The 20918-nt window shown below is 38.5% G+C and overlaps 2 pseudogenes across 1 annotated transcript; both read right to left on the minus strand.

Annotated features, from left to right (window-relative positions):
- Positions 1–927: 927 nt before the first annotated feature.
- Positions 928–12765, minus strand: LOC110751523 (protein SIEVE ELEMENT OCCLUSION B-like; annotated as a pseudogene). The gene is made up of 9 exons (XR_015835698.1): positions 12745–12765; positions 12303–12416; positions 11865–12110; positions 4025–4123; positions 3352–3760; positions 3083–3240; positions 2827–2969; positions 2246–2725; positions 928–2068 (listed from the first exon to the last, which is right to left on the minus strand). The product of XR_015835698.1 is annotated as a protein SIEVE ELEMENT OCCLUSION B-like (transcript).
- A 4148-nt stretch (positions 12766–16913) lies between these two features.
- LOC110751518 (cyclic nucleotide-gated ion channel 1-like) lies at positions 16914–19696 on the minus strand (annotated as a pseudogene).
- Positions 19697–20918: the final 1222 nt, after the last annotated feature.

A 20918-nucleotide genomic window follows, 5' to 3' on the forward strand; every position in this document is an offset into this window, starting at 1 on the left:
GGATGCATAGTCTGCAAACTCAATTCTCATTCATATTCCCCCTTCATCGGGCTAAACTAATTAGCTTGACTTGGAAACTTCCCAGTAGTCTTCAGTCTTCGGGTCATCGCCTCTCAAATCTCCATCGGTCAAGTCAACGGAAAAAGCAAAGCAAGTCTTTGGGAAATATCTGGCCGTTGGATCAAATATTTTAAATACATATTTGATATTGACCCGAAAAGGATTAAGATTAAAGATTCCCACCAGCTTCATTGGTGGGCCAGAGATTGCTCACAAAAGTCACCACTAGCCCAGTCGCCAAGCCTCTCCCATTATTTGTGTATTTGTCATCACTCCGTGTTGAATTCCATGGAAAATGTTGCTTACTGTTTTTCATCCTCTTATTTCATATCTGCGGGCTCCAAGAAAATGAAGCACAAGAAGTTAAGGTTGGTTTTTGATTATGTCTATCGAGACGAATATGTTTCACCTACCAGTCTCTAGTGATGAGGTTTGGAAAAATAGTATTAAGGGCCGTTTGATAATAATTTCAATTTTAGTTTTTATTTTTTGTATTAGAATATAGAGGAAAATGAGAATGATGATGAGCAGGAAGGATGAGAAGGACGAATAACAAAAGTGAAAACAATTTCAAATGGATTTCAATTTTTAGTTTTTAGTTTTTTTTTTTCATTTTTGTTACTCCTTCCTCCCATCTCATCTTCCCTCTTGTTCCCATCTTTACTCTCATTCTCCCCCTTTTTTACTCTATACTCAAGCAAAAAAAATGAAAAATAAAAAATAAAAACTAAAAACTAAAATAGAAATAGTTATCAAACAGGCCATAAAGCTCAGCTTATAATTTTATATACCGAAATCTCTCTTTTCTTTTAACTATTCTGTCAATATCACCTTAAAATTTATAATGCATTGTGTGATTGAGCGGAATATTTTGTTGAATGCTTTTGTAACTCATATTGCTGTCTCTTTCGTACAACTTTCCTTAGAACACGAACCCATGTCGTATAAAGTCATAAAAAAGAAAAGTAGACCAATATGAAACCTTAACAACCTGCACCCTGCACTCTCCTAATCAATAATCGAAATCTAATGAGACTCTAAGTTATAGAAGCTCAAGGAGTAACATCTTGAATTGCAGTTGCACCAGTATGCTGCTGGTTATCAGTGTTATTGCTAGACTGTGAAGTAGAAACTACTATTGAAATTCAGAGGACCAAACCAGCATAATTATTTATAACAGATCTTAGATTTCCATATGGTTTTTTTTCACAATGCATACGCAGCGGTACATGACCAACTTCTCCATCTCGCGGTCACGTTGTTTGCAGATCAATCTGTCACAAGAAGGACTAATTTAGTGCAGTGATGTGGGGTGCAGATCCCATATGGGGTTTTCACGTCAAAACAGAAGATGATAAACCCCATATCATGCTGAACAAAATATGTTTCAATCGTAACAACAGCGGTAGAGGATAAACTTCTCCATTTCACGGCCACACTCCGCGCACTCCACTCTGTCCGGAATGTCTGGACCGACCCCTGGAATGATCAAATTGACGCAGTGTTGCGGTGTGTGGCGCTGTATTAGTTCATCTTTGAGTGTAGGCACGAAGCCTGACTCAGCAGCTTGATTTTTCCAGACTTCAAAGTCAACCAAGGTTTGCAGAGTGAGCTGTCCATTGCCTCTGGCCGTCTCATTTGAGCCTCTCCACATCATAACCCATCCTTGGTCACTTCCATCATAGCTCAGCAAAGTCATGACCTCCTTCAGTATCTCATCATTCTCTACAGTCTTGTGGTGTTTAGCCTTGGAGCACCGCATGCTATCCATTCGGGACCAAAAGAACCAATTGGATGTGTAATCAGGCCAGAACCGGCTGAGGTTCTCTGTTTCAATGACTTTGTTCACTTTCCTGATCTGCTCGCTGGTTGCTGTACTTCTTCCTACATAAAGCAGTTCCAAGGAGATACCATGAAGTCTTGCAACAGCTTTTGCTCTCTCCGATAACTTCCGAATCCATTCCAAATCATCACCTCCATACAACCATATATATTTCCCTTTCTCTATCTGATAAAGCAAAAAAGTTCCGACATTATCTTTAGTTCTTCATGAATTTTGACTTAATAAATGGATAGATACATTAGAAGGTAGGAAAATGTTAGCTAACTTTTGTTAGGCAATTGGACATGTTATGTTGAAAATTTCAGTCTGTCAACATATTATGTGGAAGTTTCTAGCACTTACCCAGTCTAGTATGATTGGATCAATGCCATCAGCGACGAGCTGGAGGCTCCAGCTCTCTGCATTCCACAGTATCTGCTCTTTCTCATCAGTGAAAGGGAAAGCCAGATTGCCCCATACCCACAGCATGTGGATGGCATTCAGGGAGGACACCCTTCCTTGTGGATCCAAGGACACTATAATCATCTTCTTGTCGAAATGACAATATTCTCTGATGAACTTGATCACCGGTGGCTCAATTATTAGAGGGTCGTGCACCGCGTACCACGGCATCTTTGACTTTAGGTCCTCAAATCTAAACCGTTTTGTTTCATCCCAAGTGGTTGCATCCACAACGGGGAGCCAAACAATCGCATACTCAACTTCTGCCCTGTTCTGCTGTTCTTTGTAGATTTGATCAAGAATCACAATCTCTTCATTGCTCAGACTAAGATCCGTTATCAACAGCAACACATGCCTTCTCCTCAAGACTTCAAGACTGTGCTGCTTGTGGCAATGGAAACATATAAAATGATTCAGTTTTATGGCTCATTAGGAATACGAAACCCGGGAAATGCAAGGTACAAGATATAAGTAGACAGTACCCTTGACTTGGTTGTACCAATTTGGAGTGGTTGTGCATCATGCTTGTGGGAAATCAGTGCCCTTAAGTTCTTCAGGTTGTCCAGGCAGAGGCTCTGGAAGAGGCGTTTCAGCGTCTCATAATCTTCATCATGTCTCTTTGCCACTGGATCCCATATGGTGAGTTTTGTTCAGTACTTCATTGAAAAATTGTCACCAGCAATACATTCATGTATCATGCAGGTGTGTAGTTCTAAAGTTGAAAATCCAAGGGCTCACCGATATATTGATGACAATTTTCAAGTGGGATGATGAGGTCGTCGTGTATTTTGGGAAGCAAATGAGCCAAGTCTGTTAGTTCCCATGGGATGACGCCTTTATTTTCATAAGCGTGTCTTGATAGTTCCCATGGGTTCTCCACGGTTGATGCGATGTACCTAAAATGAGCAGGACAGAGGTGCTGTTAGTTTAGGCAGATTTTGAAATGATGAATTGGATGCATGCATCATGGTTTCCAAATTCCAAAAGGGTAGCAGCTGCTTGCTTACTCATCTCTGCTGCGTGTAGTGAGGACGGAGATATTAGAGGCACAAGCCAGTATGCCTCGAAGGACATGATACACAGCGCCAGGAATGACATCTGACAAAGGTGGTGCGTCTTCTGAAATGTAGTTGGACTGGATCATCTCACCGTACTCAACGATGCACTTGGTAACTTTGATGATGAACTTGATAATGTTGTCAATGGCCTCAAGTTGAGGTTTCACTGATAGTTGCTTCAGGATGGCCACATACTTGATTGATGGGTTCTTAGTGCAAAGCTGAGCCACAAGCCGGAATTCTCCATTATACACAGCAAAAGCAGCTAGAGTTAGCACCACTTTTGCTTCCCATGAATACCCTTTAAGGGTCCTGAGTAATTCCATCGTACTCGCTTACCTGAGCATTGGCAACTTAGCTGCCAGAACATGGACACACTGTGCTTACTGATTTGTAGATTAATTGCATAAATGATTTACTTAATAGAACGAAGAACACACAATGTTAGATTGACCATATATAGAAGATAATAATGAGGAAGAAATGAAAATGCAGCTTTATTTGGAAATCGAAGAATTGAACATAGAAATCTGGCTAACAGTGATCACAAAGGCATTAACCCAAAACTACAGTAATAGAATACATGATATATATAATTACAATTGAGATGGATTCAATTAACCTCGGAATATATCTTTTGTATGGGATAACACAACCCTTGGAACACGTCATCTAAAGTGGTCAAGTCCTGCACTGTATCTGCATATTTTCCAGTACCACCCTGCACCAGAAGTAAAGCAACTTTGTGATGAAAATAAAACTATAGTACTATAATGATTGATTATAATGCAATTCTGTACTTTGTATACAGAACTAGGCTTAATTAATTATTTAATTAGCACAGCTAAAGCAAATGAGATCAGTAGAGAATAAATTAATACAATTAGACTGCCATCAGGGTTCTGATGAGTAAGAGTTTGATGAAATATTTCATCAATGAGTTGAAGAATTGGTTTGACTTCGACAATGCAGGATTTGGAGGGAGTGTGATTGCCCCGAATTCGCCTCACCCAACCAGAGTTAGCCCTCCTATATTCCTTATTAGGAGTGTCCTGTGTGGTTGCAGCCATAATTTTTAAACTTCCAAATGCCTAGGAGGAGCTGGAGTGGGAAACTAACTTGGTTCAGTTTTTGAGTGGTTTCCATAGAAAGCCATATATAATTAATGACATGGAGATGAATTTAAAGCCCTGTGAACAAGTATATACCTTGCTTGCTAGCAACAAGTTCTCAAATTAAAGTTAAAAGTCTAGGTATATATACTTTGTAATCATTTGTCAATTATTCCATCTGCTTACTTTCTCACTGGTGTGTGAATCATATGATCAATATTTTAAATTCCTTCATAAGTAAACTGTAAGCCTTGAGTCCTGTTGGCACCAAAACTGAACGGATAGAGATGAGTGCAACTTACAAGTGGTGAGGACGATCTAGCCGATCGATTGAGTGATAGATGCAGATTCTTCTTGTCCTTGGATGCAGATCCTGAATAGAAGAGAGTTGAGGCTCGTGAGGTCTATGGAACCGGTGTGGAACCAGCCTAAGACCCTCCGATGCTAAAGTCAGTTTGTTTTCTAAGAGCCCTCACTGTTGACAATATATTAGTATAATCAAGCTGGAAAGTCTTACCCCTGTATTGTAGTGAAGGGGCCTATTTATAGAGGGCATCTTGTATGCTCTTAGTACTTAATTTCGATGTGGGACTCGTGGGAGGGCCCTATGAGGTCGACACGAGTCTTTAGATATTTCGGGCGGGTGCTTCGAGGTTGATTCTGCAGAAGCGGTAGGAGATACCGATTATAGTCTATGTTGGGCCTGTAGCGACCTTTTGCCCACTTGAGACAATATCATCGGTAGCCGATGCTGATTGTTCGGAGCCTTGTGCACTTGGGTAAGCTTCTAAGATGTCGTTGTATGAGCGGAGGGTCATATATGTTACAAACAAGTCCCAAACCCTTATATAATCCTCTACTTATGTTTTCGTTCTTATATCTTTATGATTGTGTTTAAAAAGAATTTCGGTTTGAGTTTGATTAGGCATTTTGGATTTAAAGAAGTAGTATTTATCAATATTCTAAGGGACATTCTCCAATAAGTATTTAAGTTAAAGATTGGTTACATACTTCTAATCCCGGCCCTTGGATTGCATCTAAGAGAATACCAACATCTAATCCCGGCCCTTGTACATCAGTTATCTGATTTTATATGTAACAGAAAGCAACTTTCTTACAGAATTGGTTCAGACAATCTTATTTCTATTAACAACTCCAACTAACTCTAAACAGCTGTTAACATAATTACTCCTTTGCAAACTTCCTTGGAGATGCTCTTATCCTTGAGGAGGCTCAATGCTTCTTCGCTTTCTTGCGCGACGAAATGCTGTTTGTATGGTTATAACTGCAAATAATTGCTTCAACTGCAGCATTTGAGAGTCGGTCAAATTCTCGAGATCAATTCCATTGGTAAATTGCTGGACATATTTAGGGATGACATGATTCTTTAACTGCAGCATTAGAGAGTCGGTCAAATTCTCGAGATCAATTCCCTTGGTAAATTGCCACCCGAAATATTTAGGGATGACATGATTCTTTAAGTCCTCAGCCGTGAGAGCAAATGCTTCAACTCTTGCAATGGACCGAACATTTTTATCCGAGATAGGTAATTCAGTGGGGGCTGGAAATTTTGATGCCCAATTTATAAGTTCTTCTCCGTAAAAATCACCTTTCTAAATAGACTTAGGTGTTGAGGGCTTATTTTTTACTCTGGTGCTAGTTTGTGTAGGTTCGAACAATCCCTTGCGTGACCAAGAGTATCATTTCAACGGGCTCCCCCTCTCGAATGATAAAGCTGTCCTTAGGATAGATCACTGGCTTAAAATGGTCACAGATTTCTTTCAACTCATCCAACCCTTCGATCTCTTTAAGCTTCGGAACCTATATATTGTTGACAATGTTAGTTAAGTTAGGCAAGACATAGTTAGGCATGTTTACATTTCCTTGTCTACCACCTTTCCTTGTTTTAGGGAATACTTTTCTTGGGTAATGTAATCCTTGTCTTAGGGGGAATGTTTCATGGAATGTTTCATGGAATGTTTTAGGGTTATTACATGTATATATGCTTTGATGTGTAATAGAATGAAAGTAAGTTGAAATCAGAAAATATGCAAAGCTTCCAAATTCTCTACACTCTCCACTATCTCTACTCAACCTTCAATATCTCCTCCTAAATTTGACATGGTATCAGAGCAGCGATCTTGCTGACTCTAGTCTCGAATTGTTGCTGCTATCATGGGAGAAAACGATTTCTTTCCCACTGAAAGTAGTACCACCGATCCGGCTACTCCTTATCAACCTACCTTCACAGAATTTGCTGCTCAAATGGCTGAGTTGATGAAGACACAATCATCGACATCAACTACGACCCCGACTCCGACGATTTCCTATGAAACCTCTTCTGCACAGATTGGCATTAAATTGGATGGCTCCAACTATGCCTTATGGTCTCAAGTTATTGAGATGTATGTTGCTGGCAAAGACAAGCTGGGATACCTCACTGGTGAATTTCCAGCTCCTTCTCCGACAGACTCTACATTCAACCGATGGCGGACAGAAAATGCAATTGTGAAAGGGTGGCTAATCAACTCCATGGAGCCAAGGTTGATTGGCAACTTCATTAGATTCCCGACGGCCAAAGGAGTATGGGATGCAATAGCCACAACTTACTTTGATGGCACTGACACCTCCCAGGTGTATGATCTTAAGAGGAGAATCTCCCGTATGCGACAAGGGGGAGGCTCGATTGAAACTTACTACAATGATCTCCAAGGCTTATGGCGAGAAATCGATTTTCGTCGTCCAAATGAGATGAAGTGTGAGTTGGATATCAAGAAATACTATGATATCATCTAAGAAGATCGAGTTTATATCTTCTTGGATGGTTTGGATGATCGACTTGACAAAGCCCGAAGTGATGTGCTCCAAATGAGCCCATTTCCTACAGTGGAGCAAGCCTATGCTCATGTTCGAAGAGAAGATATCCGACAAGCTGTGATGTTAGGAGCTCCAACACCAACCGGAGTAGGGCTGGCAGCAAAAGGAACATACCGACCCTCTCGCCCAAGTCCAACCACTCCACTCCAGCCACAGACCGCTGCCAACAAGACTACTCCACCTTCTCGACCCAAGGCTCCCATAGATGGAAATGGTTGCACTCACTGTGGGAATCCAATGCATACTCGAGAAACCTGTTTTAAATTACATGGCTATCCAGAGTGGTGGGAGGGTCTTAAGGCTCGTAAACTTGTTGCTGGAGGAACGGGTCGTGCTGCCCTTGTCACCACGGATCCTCCGATAACGTTAATTCCTCATGAAGAGTCTACCTCAGCACCAGAAAAGAATGGGTCATCTTTCAGTGACTCAGGTAACTGTGGATATGTATTTCATACTTCATATACAAGTGACTCCACAGGTTGGATTATTGATTCAGGAGCCACAGATCATATGACGTTTGATCCAACTGATTTTCTAAGTACAACCACACCACAACGAACAAGTATTGCCAACGCAAATGGTGTTACCTCTCCTGTAATCGGTGCTGGAACTATTGGCCTCTCTCCATCCCTTTCTCTTCAAAATACTTTACTTGTTCCATCATTGTCTAATAAATTGATGTCTGTTGGCCAAGCTACTGAGCAACTAAATTGTTGTGTACTCATGTATCCCAACTTCTGTTTATTTCAGGATATTCTCACCAAGGAGATCATTGGTCGTGGTACTAAGAGAGGGGGGTTGTACTATGTGGATGATTTCAGTATGGGAAAGGCACATAGTGTGAAGCACTCATCAACTTGGAAGGATCGACAACTTTGGCTATGACACCGATGTTTGGGGCATCCGTCTTTTGGCTATATGAGACATCTATTTCCAGATTTGTTTTCAAGTTCATGTACTACTGATTTCCAATGTGATACGTGTATCTTAGCCAAGAGTCACAGAGCCTCTTATCCATTAAGTACAAATAAAAGTGTTACTCCATTTGCTTTGATACATTCTGATGTTTGGGGTCCTTCGCCTATCTCTACAACTTCGGGCTTCCGATGGTTTATCATTTTTGTGGATGATTGTACCCGCATGACTTGGCTCTTCATGATGAAAAATAAAACTGATGTATTCCCTATATTTCAGTCATTTCACAAGCAAATTGAAACTCAATTCTCTACCAAGATTCAAGTCCTTTGTTCTGACAATGGAGGTGAATATGTCAACCATGATTTTCAGAACTACTTCCAAATGCATGGCATCATCCATGAAACCACTTGTCCTCAAACTCCCCAACAGAATGGTGTTGCGGAACGAAAAAACCGACACCTCCTTGAAACAGCACGAGCCCTTTTGATTGGAGCTCATGTTCCTCGCCACCATTGGGATGATGCTATAGTTACTGCAGTCTACCTCATCAACCGAATGCCATCCAAAGTTTTAGACTTCCGGACTCCATTACAAGCACTTGCCCAACAAGGGCCTTTGCCCTCCGTTCAGATGCTTCCGCCCCGAGTCTTTGGTTGTGTGGCATTCGTTCACCTCCATAAGAATCAACGTGGAAAACTTGATCCATGTGCTCTTAGATGTGTTTTCGTAGGCTATGCCACTCATCAGAAAGGATATCGGTGTTATCACCCCTCCAGCCGTCGTATGTATGTCACATTGGATGTCACCTTTATGGAGTCTGAGATGTTCTTTCATGATCCGATGAACAAGGAGGCTTTGGAAATTCAAGGACCTGAAGATTGGAGCACAACAAACCAAAGCAATGAAGTTGAGTTTCGGAATCGGAGCCAAGCGACCGGTCGCCAAGAACCCAGCGACCGGTCGCCAAGAACCCAGCGACCAGTCGCTATCACATACTGAAGCTGAAATTTCAACTCTGCCAAAAACGACCGGTCGCCAGGAGCCCAGCGACCGGTCGCCATCAAGTCCTGAAGCTGAAATTTCAACTCTGCCAAAAACGACCGGTCGCCAGGAGCCCAGCGACCGGTCGCCATCAAGTCCTGAAGCTGACATCTCAACTCTGCCAAAAGCGACCGGTCGCCAAGAGCCCAGCGACCGGTCGCCATCAAGTCCTGAAGCTGACATCTCAACTCTGCCAAAAGCGACCGGTCGTCAGAAACTCAGCGACCGGTCGCCAGCCCGCCAAGAACATGATATTTCTTCCTATTTTGCCAACGAGACTGATGAAGACCCCCCTCACATCTCAGTACCCTCTGATCAATCTCCTGAGAATACTCCTGAGGTAAGTGATTCTATTACATCTACTGCTTTAGTTGATGAAATTGTTCGATATCAATTACCTGTTAGACAGAATCGTGGAAAACCACCAATTCGGTATTCGCCGGATAACGGCAAGGCATCCAAGTATCCCATTGCAAATTATGTTTCTGCTGAAAAGTTATCTGCACCCCTCTAAGGCTTTGTACACCAGTTATCCGCAATTCATATTCCAACCAAAGTGAGTGAGGCCTTGAAGGATCCAAAATGGTTTCAAGCAATGACGGAAGAGATGCATGCTCTGGAGAAAAATCACACATGGACACTGGAGACTTTACCTCAAGGTAAGAGGACTGTCGGATGCAGATGGGTTTATACTTTGAAATATAAGGCTGATGGGTCAATTGAACGTTACAAAGCACGGCTTGTGGCAAAGGGATACACACAAACGTATGGTATTGACTACGACGAAACCTTTGCCCCTGTTGCAAAGCTTAACACCGTTCGAGTGCTATTGTCTATTGCAGCAAATCTTGATTGGCCTCTCCACCAATTTGATGTCAAGAATGCCTTTCTCCATGGAGAACTCACAGAAGAAGTCTACATGGATATTCCACCAGGATATGTTACATCCACTCATGCTAATGTGGTATGTAGATTACGCAAGGCATTATATGGATTGAAGCAGTCTCCCCGGGCATGGTTTGGGCGTTTTACATTGGCAATGAGGAATTATGGTTTTAAGCAGAGTAATTCTGATCATACTCTGTTCTTAAAGCACAAGGGAGGAAAGGTAACTGCTCTAATCATTTATGTCGATGATATGATTATTACTGGAAATGATACGCAGGAAATTTCTCGACTCCAAAAATGTTTGGCAAAGGAGTTTGAAATGAAGAATCTTGGTGGTCTCAAGTACTTCTTGGGGATTGAAGTTGCTCGATCAAAGCAAGGCATATTTCTCTCACAAAGGAAGTATGTTCTCGATTTATTGGCCGAAACAGGAATGTTAGATTGCAAACCTGTGGACACTCCAATTGTTTAGAATCACCACCTTGGGGAATATCCCAATCAAGCACCCACTAACAAGGAACGATATCAAAGATTAGTGGGACGATTGATCTACCTGTCCCATACCCGACCCGACATCGCGTATGCTGTAAGTGTTGCTAGCCAGTTTATGCATTGTCCAAGTGAAGATCATATGGATGCGGTTTTTCGGATTTTGAAATATTTGAAGTCTGCACCAGGAAAAGGACTTCTGTTCACCAAAAATGGTCATCTGCATATCAGTGGCTATACAGATGCAGATTGGGCAGGAAATGTCACTGATAGACGATCAACATCAGGGTACTTCACATTTGTGGGAGGTAACTTGGTTACTTGGAGGAGCAAGAAACAGAATGTCGTTGCTTTGTCTAGTGCAGAAGCCGAATTCAGAGGAATGACCAAAGGAATTTGCGAACTCCTTTGGTTGAGGAAATTGCTTACAGAAATTGGATATGCACCTACATTAGGAATGCATCTACAGTGTGATAACAAGGCTGCAATATCTATTGCACACAATCCAGTTCAACATGATCGCACTAAACATGTTGAAGTGGATCGACACTTCATTAGACAGAAACTTGACAACAAAGAAATCCAACTTCCGTTTGTCAAGTCCGAAGATCAACTGGCCGATATATTGACAAAAGCAGTTTCTAGCAGAGTATTCCACAACTCACTGATCAAGTTGGGCATTGGTGACATCTATGCACCAACTTGAGGGGGAGTGTTGACAATGTTAGTTAAGTTAGGCAAGTCATAGTTAGGCAAGACATAGTTAGGCATGTTTACATTTCCTTGTCTACCACCTTTCCTTGTTTTAGGGAATACTTTTCTTGGGTAATGTAATCCTTGTCTTAGGAGGAATGTTTCATGGAATGTTTCATGGAATGTTTTAGGGTTATTACATGTATATATGCTTTGATGTGTAATAGAATGAAAGTAAGTTGAAATCAGAAAATATGCAAAGCTTCCAAATTCTCTACACTCTCCACTATCTCTACTCAACCTTCAATATCTCCTCCTAAATTTGACATATATATATATATATATATATATATATATATATCACGAGTTTAATTACATGTAACGAGTTATTCTTCCTTATAAATCATATGAAAAAAGAATGACAAGAGAGTATGTATGACTTACTTTCCTTAGCGTAGCCAAGCAAAGACAGCGCTTGACATAGCTTAAATATTCCGGGGGAAGAACAGTGAGGATCTCCACATGACCATTTTTGTTTTTTTGAAGTTCTCGATGTACATTTTCCATGATCCTTGTTTTCATGGTCTTAGGGAAGCCATGTTCAGATAACCACAATTCTACCTCAAGACCTTTCATTTTCGTCTTCCGTCGAAGCTTTTCTGATGTTGTGGTTGACAACTGCATATATGTCTGCTCCACGCAATAAGTTTGTTCATCAAATTTTGATCCTTTGAAGGAAATTAAACCAGAAACTGAGATCCCAGGACACCTATACATGTATAGCTACTACTGAAAATTAAAAAAATTAAAAAAATTAAAAAAATTAAAGGCTAACTTAAGCCTAATTAAATAAACAAATTTATATATTCAGTATGTACTAACCTGTAAATTTCCAATGAGATATAGAAATAGTAAGAGACCAATTATAGAAATAAAAACTGCAAATAGGTTTTCCCACGCGTAGGTGCTAGTCTTAAGGTTTTGAGACCAAAAGAACTGCAGTAATGAAATGATGAAACTTTTAGAATAGATAACATATATACATTTTATTTAGGACAAACGATATTATACTTTAATTTAATCTAAACTACAGTGAAGAGAATTCAAAATCGAGTGCAGAGGGGGATCACATCTGCTTTAGCAAACTTGACTAAACTCATATGCATGCAAGATAACATATTTTTGTTCATGACGTTCTCAGAAATCAGAACTATTTGTTAATTTTTGATGACTCAGTAAATTCATTTTTTCATTAATTGTTGTAATACTATTCAAATGCAAGAATTAAGATTATATATATTAAACGATAATTATAGGTACAAACCTCAGATTTAGTAGACCCCACCAAAAGCAATACAAAAACTTCTCTGGAAAATCTGTCGACTGTAACACGCCAGACTGAATGGCATCTTTAAATATACCAAAATCGAAAAAAGTTGCATTTGATGGCTTTATAGGGCATAAATCATTTAAAACTGTGATATTTCTCGGTGAAGGGTCATCACATACACAGCTAAAAGTATTAGGTTCACATCCTTTTTCACTTCGACATGCATATTGCCAACAAACTGTCTCTCGTTGAATTGCATAAAAATACCAAATAGCTCCGATTACCTATAAGAACAAAATGGTTAGTCAATGATTATTGGATTTGGAGTTGAGAAAAAACTACATTTGAATTGAATTGAAAGATATTTAAACAAAAAATGTAACTTCATTTTATTTCAATTTTTTGAGCATTTAAAATTAATTAAGATAATATTGAAACTTACATGACTGGCAAGGATGTACAAGAAGAAATTGAAAAAACTTTTGACCCATATGCCCGGCTTTTTAGCAGTCTTCTTACGTTCATGACACAATCGGTAGATGGGAAGAACTCGTGGCAAATATTGCAACACAACAAGAAAATTTAGAAACTTCATTGTTTTCGATGATCTTGAGCCCCTCATTTTTGAAAAGATGGAAAGTACTACCTGGAAATAAATAAGGGGGACCATTAAGGCAATTGTTAAATCTAATTATTGTATGACAAATGTTTGATTAATGAGTATGAGAGTTAAAACCTAAAATCTAAGCTCATACGGCTCTAAAGTAATCAACCATGACAAATAGAGGAATTGGGAAATAAATCTACCTCACATATAAAACTTAACCTTATACCTGTGGGACGGGTAGAACAGCTAAAATGTCAAGTAGGATGTAAGATTGCAAAATCCTCTTAGCTTTTGCCAGAACATTCATACTCATGGATTTACTTCTTTTCAAAGGAACTCCCTCCTCTGCTTTTGTTTTCCTAGCTTTAGGTCTAGCTAAAATCCGATGCATCGGGTCGGCGATGTAGAAGAGATCTGTTAACGATCGTAAAGCAAAGGATATTGCCTTCAACCTTTTGTCCAATTTGAGGCACTTCCTATCCTCCTTAACGATAGGGATGTAAAAGAACAAAGGATCTAGTAAGACAGCCAACACACATGATACTACAAATATGGTGCTCCACCATTCTTGAAGGAATGACTTTGGTTGATCAGGATATTCGATGACAGATGACGAAACTATTCTCCAAAGCTGGATAGGTCTTTGTTGGATCGAACGTTGTTCACCACTGAAAAAAGACAAAGCAAATAATGTATTGCTCCCACTAGGTAGAAGAAACATGAAAAAATCATCATTGAGGCTTTTCTCGTATGTAACTATATGTCACTCAATGAGAGAGATAGATACATAAATGTCATGGAATTGTCCCATAAAAGTTTTACTCGTGAAGAAAAGAGTTGCACTAGGACCGCCCATATTTAAGAGTTTCATGTTGTTAGTAGGCAATTCAGGAATCTTTTTAATTTTTAATTTTTTCTGAATTCTTTCTTATAAAAAAAAGAAAAAGGGATATGGTATAGAGCAATGTACATTGTGAACGTTATGGATAAAATTCTAACCTGGCAGTGGCAGGTTTCTCTTCCACATTTAAACGTGTTTCTTCTTTCCCATTAGCCATGACCTAACCACTAAAGCTTGTTTATGATGCACCTAAGGAGCTTTTTAAAATCCCACAAAGTTCTGACTATGTTGAATCCTCCCTGCAAAAATACAGAACTGAAAGTTAGAATATTTATAAATTGGACCAACCTGGCTGCTTTCATTAGTATGCCTTCATGAAGATCTAGCCATTTTCTTTAATGAGTTAACATCTAAACAAATCAAAACACAGAACTACTGAGTGTTATACTACTTAAATTAAAATAACAACTTGCAAGAGAACGAAGATCTGGCCAATTATACTGCGTAAGCACGATGATGAATTTCTTTATAGGAATAAGGGTGCCTTAAATTAAAAGGTATACCATCCTCTCTCCCTTCCCATTTTGGACTGAGGATGGTATACCTTTTCTTATAGGCATCTAAGCCTTACATATAATAAGTAATGAAGATGGTATATATCAAATTTAAAGCCCTGTGAACAAGTACATACCTTGCTTGCTTGCAAGAAGTTCTCTAGTTAAAGTTGAAGCCAGGGATGTGATGGGCATATTTTATATTATATATTTAACCCTATTCTTAGTATATTTTGGTTAATATTTTGGAAGAATTTTGATACTTTGAATTATATTTTCAATATAGGACTTTCGACTTCCTTTGGAGCAAAACATAATCAAATGGACGAATTTTGGAGTAATTCCAGTTGGAGGACGTTCGTGAGTCACTTAGCTTGATCGTATCAAGATTTCAGATTTTTCTACCAAGTGGTTATTCTCTGGCAATAAAATAAAGGAGCAGTGCGCGGTGCTGGAATAGTGACGGTTTGGGCCTTTATTGCGTTTTGGAGCCCAAGATGACCTCAGATGGGTTCGTGGCCTTCTGGAGAAGTGTTCAGAACGTTTTTATCTTTAAAACAAGCTATCTTGGGCCAGTTTTGGAGGAGATTTGAGGCCAAAACGTGGCTGGGCAGAGTGTGGACAGATTCTCCTAATCCAATTTGGATTTTATATCCTAGTATTATTTTATTTTAACCTAGTTTCCTTGTGGGGATGAGGAGCTGGGTTTTAGGAGGTATTTAAGTTATTTTTCACAGCAAATTTAGGACCTTTCTTTTGGCTTTTGAACGCGACTTTGCCTAGGGTTTTTTAGGAGCTTCTACTTCCAGGTGTTTTTATTCTTATTCATTCGAATGATATTTTCTTGGGTTTTAGTTATGATTATGCGCAACTAATTCCTTTTGCTAGGGCGAGGCCATAAGTCTTAGCATGAATATGTAATTTTATTAATTTGCTTATGAATGGATGCACGCTTACTTTGAATTATTAATCACTGCGATTAAAACTATCTATCTATTTTAATGACTGATCACCATTAGGATATTTAGACAAGTAATTTGATGCAATTTCTGTTGGAACATCACCCTGAAATTGAGGAGGGCTTCTTGTGATTAGTAGTTGTAAGTTCACTTAAGGCGAACATCACACTTTTAAGGGTTGCATGGTTTTTCAAAGGGTTTTCACAAAGCTTAATGAGTCTTGCATGTTTATATTTGATCTGAACATCACAGACGGATTGCATGTTAGATATACGTTTTTGCTTGAACATCACAAGGAGAATATACATTAGGAAAACCTAACCTTCAAAGCAAATATGTGGAAATTCATAAGTAATTGATAGAGTTGCATAGGATTGTGATGGCGACGGCTAAACCCTAGTTTCTCTCTATATTGTTAATTTTAAAAAGTTTTTATTCTCTGCTATTATTACCTCCCAACTTTCAGATTTCCTTTATTGTCAAGTTAATCTTTTCAAATTCATAAATTTCACATCTTTGATAAAATCTATTTTAGTTATTAATTAAGAGTTAGTTTAATTACAAATTAGTCAAACAATCTTTGGGGACAACGACCTTGCATGAGCATCTATACTACAATATCCTTGTATTCTTGCAAGTATTTTAAGTGATTTTAACCCTGTTTGCGCAGGTACTAAAAATCCTATCAGGATGCATTTTGTAATGATTAGTTTCTTTTTTGAACTAGGGCATATATCCCTCGTCATGTCATTTCGACAGCTGCTTACTTTTTAACCGGTGTGAAACACATGCACGATCAATTTTTTAAATTCCGTTCATGATCAAGAAAGGAATTATGACGCAACTAGGCCATGCATAAAATCCTTGCGTAAGCAATGCTTGCTTCGGCTACACATGTGTGATTTGTAAAATAGGATCCTCTACTATAGGCTATAGCCAATTAGGAAGGCTATCACGTTGACTGCATGTAATGTTTTTGTCTTCATTGCAGTCATTATTGTAATTATAAAGCTTAATATGGAAGATCAGATTGACTTGTACTTGACAAGCAATGAAAAGCTATAGAAACAGAGGAACCGAGAGATGAAGAAGAAGACTCTTTATTTCATTGCTTTTCTGAACAGAATGAATAGCACATTTTTATATTTAAGTGAAAGCTCATCTTTCTTACAGAATTGGGACAACTGACACGGACCGAGTTTTCATTGGCAAGGCTGCAGGCTTCTCCGCTTTCTTGCGGCGACGAAATGATCTTTGCGAGTTTATAACTGCCAATTCTTTCAACTGCAGCATCTGAGAGTCAGTCAAATTGTTGAGATCGATTCCCTTGGTAAATTGCCACCAGAAATATCTAAGGACCACATTCTTTAAGTCCTCGGCCGCGAGAGCAAATGCTTCAACTCTTGTAATGGACCTTACATTTTTATCCGAGATGGGTAACTCAGTGGAGGGGGGAAATTTTGATGCCCAACTTATCACTTCTTCTCCATAGAAATCACCTTGCTTAATATGCTTAGGTGTTGTGTGATCCTTTTTTCCTCCGTTACTAGTTGTGTAGCTCCGAACAGTCCCTTGCGTGACCAAGAGTATCATATCAAGGGGCTCTCCCTCTCGAATAATAAAACTATCCTTAGCATAGATCACTGGCTTAAAATGCTCACAGATTCCTTTCAACTCTTCCAATCCTTCGATGTCTTTAAGCTTCGGAACCTATATATATAACGAGTTTAATTACATGTAACAAGTTATTCCTCCTTACAAGTCATAGTACACACCAGAAATGAATGCTCATCAAACCAAAAAGTATATAGAAAGAAAAGAGAAATCACAGGGGAGTGCATATGTAACTTACTTTCCTCAGCGTAGCCAAGCAAAGACAGCGCTTGACATAGCTTAAATAGTCCTGGGGAAGAACATAGAGGATCTCCACATGAACATTTTTGTTTTCTTCAAGTTTTCGAAGTATATTTTCCATGATCCTTGCTTTCATGTTCTTAGACAAGCCATTTTCCGATAACCACAATTCAACCTCAAGACCTTTCATTTTCATTTCCCATCTTAGCTCTTCTGATGTTGTGGTTGAAAACTGCATGTATGTCTGCTCCACACACAAGTTAGTAGGAGACAAATACAAATAAAAATAGAAAAAAAAAGGTTTTAACTAAGGACTTAAGCTTAAAAAAAGAAACAAATATATATATATATTCAGAACGTACCAACCTGTAAATTTCCAATGAGATATAAAAATAGTAGGAGACCAATTATAGAAATAAAAACTGCAAATAGGTTTTCCCATGCGTAGGTGCTAGTCTCAAGGTTTTGACCAAAAGAACTGCAGTAATGAAATGATGAAACTTTTTAGAATAAGATAATATATATATATATATATATATATATATATATATATATATATATACCAAAGATATTTTACTTTAATCTAATCTAAATTACGAGATTATACTATATTTATAGTTACGAACCTTAGATGTCGTAGACCCCACCAAAAGCAATTCAAAAACCTCTCTGAAAATTTTGTCGACTGTATCACGCTGTACTGAAGGGCATGAACAAATATACCGAAATTGAAAAGAGTTGCATTTGGTGGATTTATAGGGCATAATTCATTTAAAACTGTGACATTACTGACTGAAGTGTCATCACAACGAAAAGTATTTGGTTCACATCCATTTTCACTTTGACATGCATATTGCCAGCAAGCTATCTCTCGTTGAATAGCAAAAATATACCAAAGGGCTCCTATTACCTGTAATAGCAAACATGTTAGTCAATGAAATTTGGAGTTCAGAGAAAATTATGTTTGAACCATATTTAAACTAAGAATGTAACTCCATTTTATTTTAATATTATTATTTTCAAGTGCCAAACTGCGCGTATAATTTTTATTTTTATTTTTGGGGAAGCAGATTCGAAGACCTACACATATATCATTGTGCGCATATTTAAAGTTAACTAAGATAGTATTGAAACTTACATGACTGGAAAGGATGTACAAGAAGAAATTTAAAAAACTTTTGACCCATACGCCTGCCTTCTTACGAGTCTTCTCACGTTCATGACACAATAGATAGATGGGAAGAACTCGTGGGACATATTGCAACAAAACAAGAGAATTTAGAAACTTCATTGTTTTCAATGATCTTGAGCCCCTCATTTTCAAAAGGAAAATGGAAATTACTACCTGGACAAAAACAACAAAGATTCTTAAGCCAACTGTTAAATCTACTAAAATCTAAGCTCGGACAACCTAAAGTAATCAACTACGACAAATGGAGAAATTGGGAAATCAATCTACTTCATATAGAACTTTTAAACTTACCTGTGGGACGGGCAGAACAGCTAAAATATCAAGTAGGATGTAAAATTGCAAAGTCCTCCGTGAATTCACGGAGTTATTACTTGCTTTCAAAGTAACTGCCTCCTTTACTTTAGGTCTAGTTAAAATTCGATACACCACATCGGCCATATAGAAGAGATCTGCTAATAATCGTAGACCAAAAGATATTGCCTTCAACCTTTTGTCGTATTTGAGGCACTTCCTATCCTCGTTAACGATAGGAATATATAAGAACAAAGGATCCAGTGAGACAGCCAACACACATGATACTATAAATACGGTGTTCCATTCTGGAAAGAATCTCTTTGGTTGAGCATGATTTTGTTCATGTACAACAATGTTCCTTAGTTTGGCCCAGTTATCAGATTTTTTCTTCCAATGATGGACAACTCCTATTGATGAGATTGAACGTTGTACACTGAAAAAGACAAAGCAAATAACAAATTGCGGCCATAAGATAGAAACAAAGAAACATGAGAAGATAGCCGTACGTTCATGCTTCTTCTCTCTTAGATAACCATTTCACGTGATGAGAGAGAAAGACACAATGTTTTAGGATCGCCTTATGTGATGGTTTAAAGCTTTAACGTAAGTTAAATAAACTAACCTGGCAGTGGCAGGTTTCTCCATATCTAAATGTATTTCGCCCTTCTGATTAGCCAAAACTTAACCACTCAAGCTTGCTTTTTTCTGATGCAATTAAGGAGCTTTTAAAATCCCACAAAGTTCTGAATGTTGAAACCCCCCCTGCAAAAATGGACAACGGGAGAGTTAAACCAATTATCAATTTGTACTAGAAAATGTGATGAGAGAGAGAGAGAGAGAGTTGAAAAACCTTGAAGCTTTGCACTCAGTTTAGGAAGCTTTCCAGTAGCAGGTAGAGCAGAGAGCAGGGGGAGGTATTAGAATTTATATAATGACATGTTTGACCTGAGCTAAGGCAATATTGACAATGGGTTCCTCATCGCAGAGTCTTTTTTTAATAATAAAAAAAAACAAATATTATTTTCCAACTAAGCAACTCGTTTTCCCATTTAACCAAAAAGAAACCTAAGACCTCGGAAATGATATGAGTCTGGACTGGAAACATTAATAAACATTATGTCATGACTCATGTCATGCGTAAACATGCAATTGAAAATTCCATGTGAAGTCAATCAAACTGCTAGACTTTGATCTAAGCATTATGGCATCATGAACAAATCTTTATAGCGAGATTTCTCTCCGCTGTCCTAAACATTAACTTAATGAGCCCTTAATATAAATAAATCAAAACGCAAAACGCGTGAGTGTTTTTTTTGCAATTTTTTTTTCACTAGAAAAAAAGTAAGTTACAAGATGTATGAACGAAGATTGGGCCAATTATATATAAAAGTCAAAGCTTGCAGAACCGTAAGTAGAGTCATGCTGTGTAAGCACAATGACGTGATATGACTACTGTTGGTGCTGATGGCAAATTTCATTCTAGAAACAAAGGTTCATTGTCTCTCTCCTTGTCAACCTACCACCTTTTTATTTCTAGAATTGATCTCCTACTATTTTTATATGGGATATTTAGTTATATACTCATTCTTAGCAAGGGCGAACCTAGGCTTAGGCTAGAGTGGGCTCCAGCCTTGGGGAAGATTTATAAAGTATTGAACATGATTTAAATTTTATAAGCTTTATTCCTACTCTAATAAATATTAGCCCACTCCTAAAGAATATAAGAAATAATAACATCAATTCAAACCTATATAAATTTGATTTAAAAACAGAATTCACGCTTTGGCTCTACCAATATTGGGCTACACTCACAGAGAGCAAATATCAAAAAATTTCTTCTAGCCACCCAAAACGCCATATTTGAACC

Source organism: Prunus avium, chromosome 5, assembly GCF_965620075.1.
Source record: "Prunus avium chromosome 5, drPruAviu1.hap1.1, whole genome shotgun sequence".
NCBI classification, from domain to species: domain Eukaryota; kingdom Viridiplantae; phylum Streptophyta; class Magnoliopsida; order Rosales; family Rosaceae; genus Prunus; species Prunus avium.